Genomic DNA, 12448 nt, shown 5'->3' on the forward strand with positions numbered 1-12448 from the left:
GCCCCTTGATACAAGGGGAAAGGGCCCTGGCCCGAAAGGCTTGAGACTGAGGACCTGTCTCAGCTCCGACATGACTGTGTTTGACCAGAGGCAGGCAAATCCCTGCTTATTTGGGCCACAGTTTCCCTGTCTGGGTAATGAGGAGTGGAATAAGATTTCTTCATGCAGTCAGAAAATATTTACTGAGCACCTACTATATGCCAGCTGCTGGTCTGGGCACTAGGGTATGGTGATGAACAGAACAGACAAGGTCCCTGCTACCAGGGACCTCACATTTTAGAAAGGCCTTTAAGTGCCTGGTTAGCTCTTCGCTGTTTGTGTGATGATGGGTAGTGGGAATGGGAAAGGCAGAATAGAATCCGAAAGTTGGGTTCTGAAGTTAGCCCTCATGCATTCATTCATCCATTTCCCCCCCATAAAGTGTTGAATGCCTGGCACGTAGTAAGCACCAATAAATGGAACCTGTTGCTTTTATCATGAGGCAGGGAATGGGCAGTTCAGCTGGGCTTCCTGGGGACCCCAAGCTCCAGCTGTTCCCATCATCACTGACCAAAGCTGGCCTTCTGCAAAGTCCCTGAACATCCTCATCAGAAGTTATCCTGAGGCTCCAGTCTCCAGGCTGCCTCCCCTCGCCCCTGTCCTGAGTTCCTGGGCTGGGGGCTGGGCAAAATATACCCATGATAAACACTTCCAAAGCCAAAATAGAAGAGATGTGTGCTCTTAGCCCTTGCCTACCGCTGTGGCTCTGTGGGCTCACCTCTCCCAGCCTCCATAGAGGCTCAGAGGAACTGGCTTCTGAGAGAGGAGCTTCCCCCTTTTCTCTGGCCAGGGCCCTAGGGAGAGACTCCAGGTGGCTCCTTAGTTTCCATATTAGCAGGGGAAGCCAAGGAGATCCTGGAATCCACCCTGCATCACAGGGATTTCACGCTGTCTGGATTCTGCTGGGCAGCTCTCAGGGGGACTAGCCAGATTTTCCTGGCTGCCCTCATGCCTGTTCAGTAGAATCTGAGAAGTCAGAGGCCAGGAAATTGTAGAGCTAGGACCTTCCCGAGAGCTTCTTTGCAAGACCAATCCCCTTAGGGGGAAACTGAGGCCCAGACACCAGAAGGGACTTACCCAAGGGGGCACACAGGGAGTACTGGCAGAGCCAGGCATTGGAACCAGCTCCTCTGCCTCCTAGGCCACAGTTGTGTGCTTTTCTTACACGTTGTTGCTTTTTCTCTCAGAATCCCCAGAAGTTTGTGCCTGTGAGTGAAGGAAACAAATCTATACATACACAGTATTTATATCCACAAACTGTGTAAGTTTACACAAGGCAATTACCGAAGCGACACATTATGGCCCTGGGAGGTGGAGGCCCAGTCAGAGCAGACCTAGAAAAGGCCCTGATAGTTGGCTCCACTCCCTGGGGAGCCCCCCTCTCCTGTGGCACTTTACACAGCTCTGAAGTCACTCGGTACAACAGTTTGGGGGCAACTGTAGAGGACAGACCCAGAACTGGGCATCTCAGCTGGGCAGGGCCTTAAAGGGCAGATGGTTCGCCCTTCCCTGGGAGACCAGGGAGGCCGTGCAGCCTCCTGTGCACACCTCCAGGACTGGCCTCCCTCCCTCCCCCACCTCCCTCCCTCCCCCACCAAGGCAGCCAGCCTGACAGTTAGCTGTCCTCACCACTGCTTCAGCCCCCCTGCACACACTAATAGCCATGGCAGTAACATGCTTTCACATGCAAATTGCTATGGAATTCTCAGCCCCTGCTGGTGCCCCAGCCCCCAAGGCCTCCCCCTGGGCAGATCAGAGAAGTGAATGGAATCTTTCAAGTTGTTATGGCGTTTGGAGACCTTCATGTCCATCCCTTGTGGGATGGATGAGAAAACTGAGGCCAGAGCAGGGAGGAATGAACTGCCCACAGTCACGCAGAAGGTTCACCAGGACTGGCCCTCACCCAGGTCTTCTGACTCGCAGCCTGCTGCCCCTTCAAACCAGCACACAGCCTCCCAAGCCCTGCCCCCACCCCGGCTTATTTATTGTGGGCTCTGGGATTCCTTCCTCTAGCACACTCAACTGAGGCACCTCCCCGTGGGGCCTGGGAGTATCAAATCCAGAGAAGAAATGGCCAGAGGTATCTATGACTTAGGGGCACTTTCTGTGGAAGGGAGCCACTCTCCATCGAAACAGTCAATAGGCGATATTTGCTCATTTATAGCTTTATACAATAGCCCACCCACTCCCATCCTCTGATCGAGGCCAAACTGCTCTCACTACCCCCTTCCAGCCCCTCACTGCCCCCTTCATTGGCCCCAGCAGGCCTGCCAAGCCATGCCAAACCTTCTCCTGGGCCCTAGCCTTGCCAGATCTTCCTAGCTTTGTGTACAATTGCCCTGCTGGGGTTGCCACCAGTAAAACCTGGGAACCCAGCTGAGGTCTGGAAAAATCTCCCTTTTTTTTCAGCTCAGCTGAAACAAGGTCAGAATTTTCTGAAATGAACTTTACAAGGAAACAAAAATAAACACCAAAGGGGAAAAAGAACAGTTTACAGAGCACAGGTGTCTGCTCCCACTTCAGACCTGGTCGTGCCACAGACAAGCCTATGCTAGAAACTTCAGGGTTAATCCCCCAGTTCTGCCTCTGAAACACCTCTTGGCCCTGCCCATTACTGACCACCTCTAATGCCACCACTCTGGTTCCAGCTGCCTTCATCTCTTGCCTGGACTATGGCAATAGCTTCCTCAGGGGTCTCCCTGCTTCCATCCTGTCCCCTTCTTATACAAAACGGCAGCCAAAATGATCTTTCCCAAACTCACTTCTGATATTGTCAATCTCTGTTTACCTTTCAAATGTATCAATAATCCGTCAACTCCTTGGCATAGCTATCAGGGCCCCCGGGTCATCCGGCCCCTGTCCATATTTTAAGTTTTGAACCTGTCATCCTTCCACCCCATACTCACTTTACATCCCAACAACACAAAACTACTCACTGGTCCCTGACCAGGACAGGCACTCTTGAACCTCTGAGCCATTCTGGATGCACTTCCATCAGCCAGAAATGCCCACCCACTTGCCCTTGGCCTGGCAAACTCCTATTGATCTTCATGAACACTCCTGACCTACAAATCCAGGCAAAGGTAGAGTTTTCTTCTCTAGAGTGCTTCTGCTCATGCTGTGTGGCCTGTGTCTGTTTCTCCCACTAGATTGTGAGCTTCTGGAGGGCTGAAACTCTGTCTAGTTCATCTCTGCATTTCACCTAGAATGAGGACCAGAACAGAGTTTAGTACAGAGGCAGTATCAATAAACTTTTGAAATGTTTGTCGGATAAAGGGGTTTGGATGGGCTGGGACAGTCATCCCAGGGCCCTGGCTCTGGCCCTCTACATGTTAATGTTACTGTCCAGCCAATCTAGAGTGTCAGCATCTAATTATATTACCCTACAATAATAGCATTTATTGAATACTTATTATGGACCAGACACTATGCTCAACACTTCACAAACATTACTCCATTGACATGTCAGGTCTCAATGAGGCTTCAGAGAGGGCCTTATCTGAGGCAGGACTATGATTAGCCCTGTCCTACAGATATGGAGAGAGAGGCTCAGAAAGGGAAAGTACCTGGCCCATGAGCACATGGCTAGGAGGTTGTAGAGCAAGGATTTGAACTCAAGAGGCCTGATTCCAGAGTCCAAATGCTCGAGTACGTTGCCATGCTAGTGAGGTGAGGTGGTAGTGTGCTAGCCAGAGGAGACAGCGAAGTTGTGCTCTGCAGCCTGCACCACTGATGTTCAGCCACATGGCTTCAGACTCTGGTTGCTGTGGTAGTTAAGAGCCTAGATTCTGGAGTCAGGCTGCCAGGGTTTGCACCCCAGCTTTACCACTCTCTAGCTATGAATTCTCTAGCAAGTTACTGAAACCCCTCTGTGCTTTTGGTTTTTTCTCAGTAAGACGGGCCTGAGAGTAATAGCTATCTTCACGAGGTTGCAGTGAGGATTACATGAATGCACACATAGCAATCCCTGAGAACAGAGCCCTGGTAACTGCTCAATGCATGCCATCTACTAGCCTTCAAGTCCTGAAGCAGCCTTCGGTTCTCCTCACCCAGCTGTAGGCAGTCTGCTCCAGGCTGGTCTCTGTAGCCACTGGAATCGGAGGCTCAGTAGCCAGAGATTCTCTGGTCTCAGCCTCAGCCTAGGTCATTATGGTTCCAGTGGGAATCCAGCAGTGGTGGCTGCAAGTGCCTCCAGGCCCTGGTCCCAGGGCTTAGCTGGCCCCTTAGCTCCCAAAGGCCCAGAGAAAGGAACACCCAGTCTGTTGTGCTCTCCCCCTACCCAGGAACTCAGACTCTGGGTCAGGATGCCTGCATTTGAGACCTGAGTGTCCCACTAATACTTGAATAATTTAGCTCTTGGGGCCTGGGTTTCTTCATCTGTTTGGAATGGAATGATGTAAGCAAAACTGCTTGGGAAAAAGCACCAACTGAACTTTGATGTAAAGAGCCACCACTTCCCATTAAAATGTGGGTTCCTTTGGGCCAGTGAAGCTGGCATTCAGCACAGAGTTGATGAATGGATTAATGAGTGTCTCTCGACCCGGAGTCTACACCCATCCCCTGCCAGTCTACACCCATCCCCTGCTGTCTCCAGCAGCAGAGATCCAGTTCCAAAGCAGGAGTGCTCTTGTAGTTGTCTGTAGTGCTTATGGGAAATCAAGAAACATGTGTTGCCCTGTTCAGGAGAAGCCCATGAACCAAAACCTGAGATCTGGAGACTATTCTTGTTCACATCCTCATCAGGGTGACCGAAGCTTCCAGGGACCATTGAAAAAAAGACGCTATGCTAAATAGCTTCTATCTACACTTAGTAGGCTGGTGAAAGGCAAGCTGGTGCAGCCATTCTGGAGGCTGGTTATTTAATAATATGCATATCAAAAGCCCTAAAAGGTGCAGACCCTCTGACCTAACAATTCCACTGTGGATTAAGAGCCCGTGTAAAGGATTTTCATTGCAATTGTACATAGTTTTAGGGTTTTTCTAATATCAAAGAATTGGAGAAACCTCAAAAGCCACCTTTTCTGGTAAGTGTTCATCATCTATACCACACACACCTACACACACACACAACACACACACACCCCCGCTTCAGTAATGATGCAAATATTTTGAGGTAGCATATATTAGCTTCCCAGCTCCTTTTCTGAGGTCTATGAGTGTCCTTGGGCTCCAACACGTTGGATCACAATTACTGAGTTCCTCACCTCTCAGTAATTCAGTTTTCTCATCTGTAAAATGGGCCTGCTGATACCACCAATAGTGTTGGGTTGTTAAAGAGATGCCATGTATAGCCCTCAGCATGGGGTCTGGCAGGCCATCATCACTCAATTCATTTTACTATGACGATTACTATCTCAGTGTGAGATAGTTGCGTGACTCCCTCTGTCATTATACCATGATGTCTTCGAGGGTGAAGCCTGTGCTATGTTTTCTTCTCTCTGAATCTACAGGCCCAGGACAGAGCTTGGCACATAGTAGGTGCTGAGTGAATTTGATGAACAGAGAAATTTAGTCCAATGCCCTCAACATGGAGAAGAGGCAGATGAGGCCCAAGGAGGGGGCAAGTCAAAGGTTAGGCCTAGAACTTGGGTCTTCTGGCCACAGGTTGTGATGCCCCAGGGATTTGGGGGTGAGGGTGGGGAGTAAGGGGCAAACTTCTGGATTACTTGAGCTGAATTGCCTGGGCTCTTTTCATGCTTTGGGTCTGGGATCCTGTGATCAGAGAGTCTCCAACACTGGCTCTCTGTGCTGACTGTCCTTCCCATTCTTGCCCTCATTCTCTGCATCTCAGGCTCTAGCCTGGCCCAGCCAAACAGGAAGATTCATTAACCGTCTAAATATACAGAGCCCAGGGGCCATGTGCAGCCTGCAACAGAGCTGGGGTCCCAGCAGGGCCAGAGCCTGAGGCAGTTGTGGAGGCAGAAGGCTGGCTGGGAGGGGTCCAGCAAGGGGGAAGGCGCTGGAACAGCTAATGTGATGATTGATGGGGAGGTGAGTGAAGCCAGGCCAGCGCCAGGCCCATGGAACTCCCAGTCTCTAGTTCTGCTTGTAGCTATCTAATCCTGCACCACCACCACCCCCGCCCCGGTCCAATCCTGGTCCCCATGCCAGATTTGGTACCATCCCCCTCTTCATACCCCCCTAACCCCTCTGTCCAGATTTCTGAGCCCCTGAAGTATGGAGCTTGAGAGGTGAGCCACCAGGAATGGGGGTGGCTCCTGCCTGCTTATTATTGTAAGGGCTATTTCTCTAATCAAAACTCCCCAATTACCCAAGGGCCCCTCTGATTAATATTCCATGATAACAGGAACAGGTCACATCTGGCTGCAGGAGCTGGAATTTGACACTCCAGGAGCCCTGTGATTGGTCCGCAGGAAGAATAATAAACTTCCTCTATCTTGCCCCCCCTTTGCCTTCCTTCCCATTCAGAGGCTTTGCTTCTACCTTCCTTTCCCCAGCCCCTTTCTGGCCCTCTCCACTCCCATCCAACTTCCCAGCTTTGCCCCCTGCCCCCTGTGGAGGTAGAATTCACCTTCCCAGCTTTGGTCAGGGCCCCCAGTCATTCTCAACCCCAGCTGTGCTAGGGCTGGCTCTCTGGCCTGAGAGCATCTTATGCTGGGGTATGGTGGGCTGAGCAGGGAGGGCAATTTCTGAGTGATTGTGGGTGCTCTGAATGTATCATGTCATCAAATTCTCATTACCACCTCCGACAAGTTGGTTGTATTATCCCAGTTTATTGCCGGGGCACTGCACATCTGAGAAGCCTCTGGACTTGCCCACATCACACAGGCTGTACGTGACAGAGCTGCGATTTCAAACTCAGAGCTTTCTGCTTCCAAGGCCCTTCTTCTCTCTGCACCCCATGCTGATCTGCAGAGGATGGTTGCAGTCTCCAGATGCTTGGATTCAGATGGGACCCACTAACATGACACAGAGTCAGTGCCCATGACACCAGTCCCCCCAGGCTTCCATTGGGTTAGAGTTGGGTTCTTAGGAAAATAATGAGCTGAGACCTTTTAGTAGAATTCCACAGGCCAGACAGGAGAAAACACTCGCCTTCATTCATGCGGGAAGGTGGTGGTAAATCTGGGACTTGGCCCCCAGGTCTTCTAACATGTGGGTGAAAACCCCTTCCATTTGCCATTCTGTGGAGGGCTCCGAGATAGTGATTTCTCATCACACCTACATGCAAGCATTTTCCAGATGCCACCATCCTCTGACCTGACCCATAGACACCCAGACAAGAACAGAGCTGCTTGGGTTTGTTCCGTCTTCACCAAGGAGCCTGAGCAGAAAACAATCTCTGCTTGGAGTGGGGTAGGAGCACAGGGGAGGGGGTTGTGGTCGTTATCAAAGGCCAGGAAGGATTTGCTTTCAGCCAACTCTCCACTAGAGTGTGTGTCCTTCTAGCGGCTGCACCCTCTTTTCCCACCAGGATTCCTAGGAGCCAGGAGAAGAGGTAGGCCCTTGTGTGTCCGGGGGCGCTATTCTCCCCTGTTCTCCCCTCTCCCTCAGTGGTGAGGTGTACACCGGCTTTATTGGTGCCTATCGGCCAGATAGCAATTTGATTTTGCTAAGGAAGGGCAGGGCAGTAGACTGTGCTTTCCATCCCCCACACTCTCGCCTGGCACTTTCCTCTGTCTCTCACCTTGTTGTCACCTCCTCTGTGTGCTCCTTTTGCTCAACACTATTCAGAAACACCCTGGATCCACCTCCCTGAATCATAATTGGGTAAGCCGAGAGCCCCAGATGAGGAGACTGACTAAGGCTTGACTGTCAGTGGCCCTGGCCCCAGTGGCTCTTCCCACTCCCTCCAATATGTGGCTGGAATGGTCTTGGCCAAGGGGCTAAAACATGAGGCTGCTCAGTCCTTGCATCCTGCTCTTTGGTGACACCTGAGACCCCCTGCGCTTCATAGGAAGCCATGAGGCTTCTGGGACACAACTACCTCAAGGTTAATGGAGATCCACAGAGGCCTTATGGGGTCTTGATCCCTGCCTGGGGAGCTGAGGCCCAGGTCTCCCTTGGCCCTGTGTTTTTGTCCTGCTACTGTTCTTATTGCCCTGTCCCCACAGCCTGTCACTTGAACCCCTGCCCCTGCCCCCTTCCTGGTCCCATTTTACCTTCCAGTTGCCCTCATAATTCACCGTCTATGCACTGAAACCAGGCTGACCTCCTTTTTTTTTGTTTTTTAAAGATTTCTATTTATTTATTCATAAGAGACAGAGAGGCAGAGGGACAAGTAGGCTCCCCATGGGGAGCCCAATGTAGGACTCGAACCCAGGACCCCAGGATCGTGCACTGAGCTGAAGGCAGACACTCAACCACTGAGCCACCCAGGTACCCCTAGGCTGACCTTCTTAAACTCCAGACCTGGGCTATGCCTCAGCTTCCTCCTCTGCAAAGTGAGAATAAAAAGTGACCCAGCTCATAGGTTTGTGGGGATGAATGGATAGTATAATGTAAAGCACTTAGATCAATGCCTGGAATAGAGGAAGCACTCAGTATCATCACCTCATCTGCTAAGAACGAAAAAGGCTAATGCCAAGTGAGTGGTTATTATGTGCCAGGCACCGTTCTAAGTACTTCATATGTGATAGTTTCTTTAATCTCCACAACAGTTTTACATGGAATCACTGTTAGCATTCTCATATCACAGATGGGTACACTGAGGCACAGCAATATTATGCAACTTGCCAAACCTCACACTGCTAATAGCCTACTGATCAAGCATTTGAATCCACATAGTTTGATACCAGAGTTTGGCCTCTTAACTGCTCAGCTATTTTGCCTCCCTAGAAATAGTCTATGACTCCTTTGTACCTATAAGATAAAGTCTAACTTCTTTAAGTTGTCACTCAATGCTCTCTTACCCCTCCTTCTCCTCATGCCACAAATCACAAATTGTGAACTGAGTGACTGCTTCCAGAACATCAAGGGCACTTACCTGCTCCCCAGGCCTGACTTAGGCAGTTTCTTCAGCTTGGAATGATCCTCTCTCCCCATCCCTACCCAAAGAATCCATGTGTATATGAACACAAGCCTTGTCTTTCCAGGTATTTATTCTGAATCCATCTCCAAAGCCAGTGGTTCAAAGCAAGCACCTAGAAAGGCAGGGTTCAGGGAGGGGGATATTTTTGCAGGGAGGGGAGACTTAGAGGGACACTTCAGGTGACCATCCTCATGAAGCTATATAGGGTACTCAGTGCCAGTGGTCCCTAACCATTTCACCACCTAGAGCTGTCCTTTGGAAATATTCCTCCCCACTCCTCTCCTCTCCCTGCCCTCAATACCAAAGCTTTGAAAGGTCTCATCTACCAAACACTCTGCATTTAAAAAATATAAAGCAGGGTTAGGGAATGCAGGTCTCCTGGGAAATCAGATACCACATTTGAGAGGTGTATGGATTTTGCCTTCTCCACACCCCCCACTTATGCTGAACTTGAGTTTGAATGACTCCATGGGAGTTCTGGGCAAAGCAGAGGCCGGGGCTGGTCCCCCTGCAAATGAGAATAGAAAGATCAATGTTTTTCTCTCTGCTGTTGATATGGCTTTATTGTCATGCTGTAGGACTGACTGCAACAGACAATTGATCCTACTGCCCAATTATTATCAGAAAACAGACCTTAAGATCAACTACCCCAAAACCCAGATGATCAATGTTGGCAAACAGCCCCCAGCATTCACTTGGTTTCTCTCCAACAATTTAATACAGCAGGTCAAATCATTTAGTTACCTGGGGGTGCAATTTGCAACTAATTCATCTTGGAGGGTTCACCAGGAAGCTATATTGCCTAAATTAGATGTTCTAGGGGTGTTTTATTGAGTTTTTAAATGGCCACAGTGGCAATTGGTAACGCCTGCTTTGAAAGCATTCCAGACAGAAATGGCTGCAGGCCTGACTTGATGGCAGAGAACTTCGCACATTGGAGGGGATTCAGAACTGTTTTCAGGAGAACACTGGCTTTGCATATGGGTACCCCTCCAGGCCTCTCTGTGAGAATTGCTCCTAGGCCCTTTTGATCCATGTAAGCCCTCCCCTCTGCCTAGGCCTCCAGTGTGGGCCTCTGCCCTGCATTAGTGACTCACAATTGTACCACTCCAGAATCTTCCTCCAGATAGCTCAGCCTTGAAGCCCCTGATGCCCCAGCCTTATCAAGAGCTCCGTTGGGAGAACTAATATTTATGGTGGACATTGTGCAGAGCAGAGTGTCCAGCATATTTCCTGGAGTCTCCTATTATCCTTAGCTTAAGGCAGTTCTTCTTCAGAAGGCCAGGTATTTGGAGCACAGCACCTTCTGGAAGCAGGAGAGTAGAGTGATTACATACTCTGGTGACAGACTGGTCTGGGTTTGCATCCAGCCCTACCATCCTTGTAGTAGGTGGCTATAGGGAACACTGTGATAAAGTCAGCCTGGAACTCATTGGCTGCAAGGATGCTGAAGACATTGTGTGGTCATTTCTCCCGAGGTCCTCTTTGGAAAAGGCCAAGGAAGAGATGCGATTTCTTTTCTGACTAGGGAAAGCCATGCTTCTCTGGAATACTTGCTTTATTTTTATGTTACAGATGCCACTAAGCTTATAATTGATGATGCTTCTATCTCTTATGAGGCTACTAGAGGAGCAGGCTACAGTATCTGTATAGAACTTCAGAGAAGGCAGCGTGTGTGTGTGTGTGTGTGTGAATCTCACATCTGGCTTTATTATTTTCCTTATCTCGACTTCTCTCAAGTAAATATTTTATCATTTTATATTTTATAGCATTTGTTTAGTTGTCTCAAATCCTTTGATGAATAACTTGTGATATAAGTGACTGCTGTAAGAGCACCAAGGCAGGGGAGACCAGGGCACGACAGAGAAGCTGCAGATCATCTGTTGTGGCTGAAGGGCGGGGGATGTGTTGCATGGCCTATGAGCTGAAGAGGGACAAGGAGGACAATTCATGAAGGGCCAAAGCATTTGGAGTTCATCATACAGCAGATGAGGAGTCCTGGAGATGTCGAAGGCAGGGCAAGGACCTGGTCAGCTTGGTGTTTTGAAAAGTCATCTACATTGTTAGAGCAGTGTGGAGTGTGGAGGCAAGGACACCAGGTAAGAGGAAGTTTCCACCACCCAGTTCTGAGCTGCTTACCGCATGTGTCACTGCTTCAACAAATATCTATCCAGCTCTGATTAAGCACCAGGCACAAGGAAACGTGGCAATAAACAACACGGATGAAGCTCCTTGCCCTCGGAGACACACAATAAACAATAGACATAATAAATAAGTAATTTCTATATTACGTTAGAATGGGATAGGAGGTACAGAAAAAGACACAATAGAGCACAATATGCAGAGTTGGAATTGTGAGGTTAGGGTTGGCTTGAGACGTTTTTGAGAAGGTGACATTTAAGCCAAAAATATGAAGAAAGCAGAGGCAATATGAAGGACTCTTTCCATGTCTGATTCCTACAGACTTTCACAAGCCCAGGCAAGTGGACTTGGGATTTGACAGTCCTGGGTTCAAGTCCTAGTACCTTGGGTAGGAAACTGCCCCTCTGAGTCTCTATTTCTCTTGTGCACCCTGCCTCCTGAGGTTGTGGTAAGAGGATGAAAACAATGGTGCTTTCTAATCTGACAGGGAGGGCCTGGACATAAAGGGGTTATTAGGAATCTTCTCTCTGGCAACCCTTTCCTGGCCTCTTGCAGCCCCAAGGCTCTTCGCACCTGAGGAACCAGTAGAAGAGAAGGCCGTGGGAGACTTGCTGACAGCCTCTTGCTCAAGGAGGGTGAGCAGCTTCTCTCAGCTCCAGTGACAATGAAACTGGGCCATGGGCTGGGCCTGTGGCATTGTGGCTGTTGCCTCTGCCATGCACCACTGGGCATGAACCCACAATGTGGCAGAGCTGGAAGAAAGCCCTGACAAACAATCCAGCTTAGCCCCTATGGGATATATGGGGATGCTGAGCACAGGACTGACCCACGGACACACAGTAAGTCAGAAACACTGTGCTCTAGATCTCCTGCCTCCCAAGCTGGGGTTGAGCTGAGAGGCTGCTTTGACCTAAGTGAATTTGTTAATAGGGCCTGCCCCAGCTACGTCCACCCCACTGAGGCTTCCTTTGGGGATGTAGAGCCCACTGCTAAAAATTAGAAGAAGAGCTGACATTTAGCATTCTTCCAAGAGATTTCCATTCATTATCTCACTGAGTCACTAACCCTGTGAAGTATTATTAATCCTATTTTTATTGATGAGGAAGCCAAAGCTCAGAGCAGTTAAGTGACTTGTCTAAGGTGATGTGTTAGAAGTGGGGGAGCTACCCAATTTTGAAAGATTTGTTTTTTTGGCAGCTTAGCTGCTAGGTTATCCAGCTGTGAGATGAGTGTGTGTGCATGATGATTTTGTGTGTGTACATATATGTGTGCACA

The sequence above is a fragment of the Canis lupus genome, chromosome X, assembly GCF_003254725.2.
Source record: "Canis lupus dingo isolate Sandy chromosome X, ASM325472v2, whole genome shotgun sequence".
In the NCBI taxonomy this organism is placed as follows: domain Eukaryota; kingdom Metazoa; phylum Chordata; class Mammalia; order Carnivora; family Canidae; genus Canis; species Canis lupus.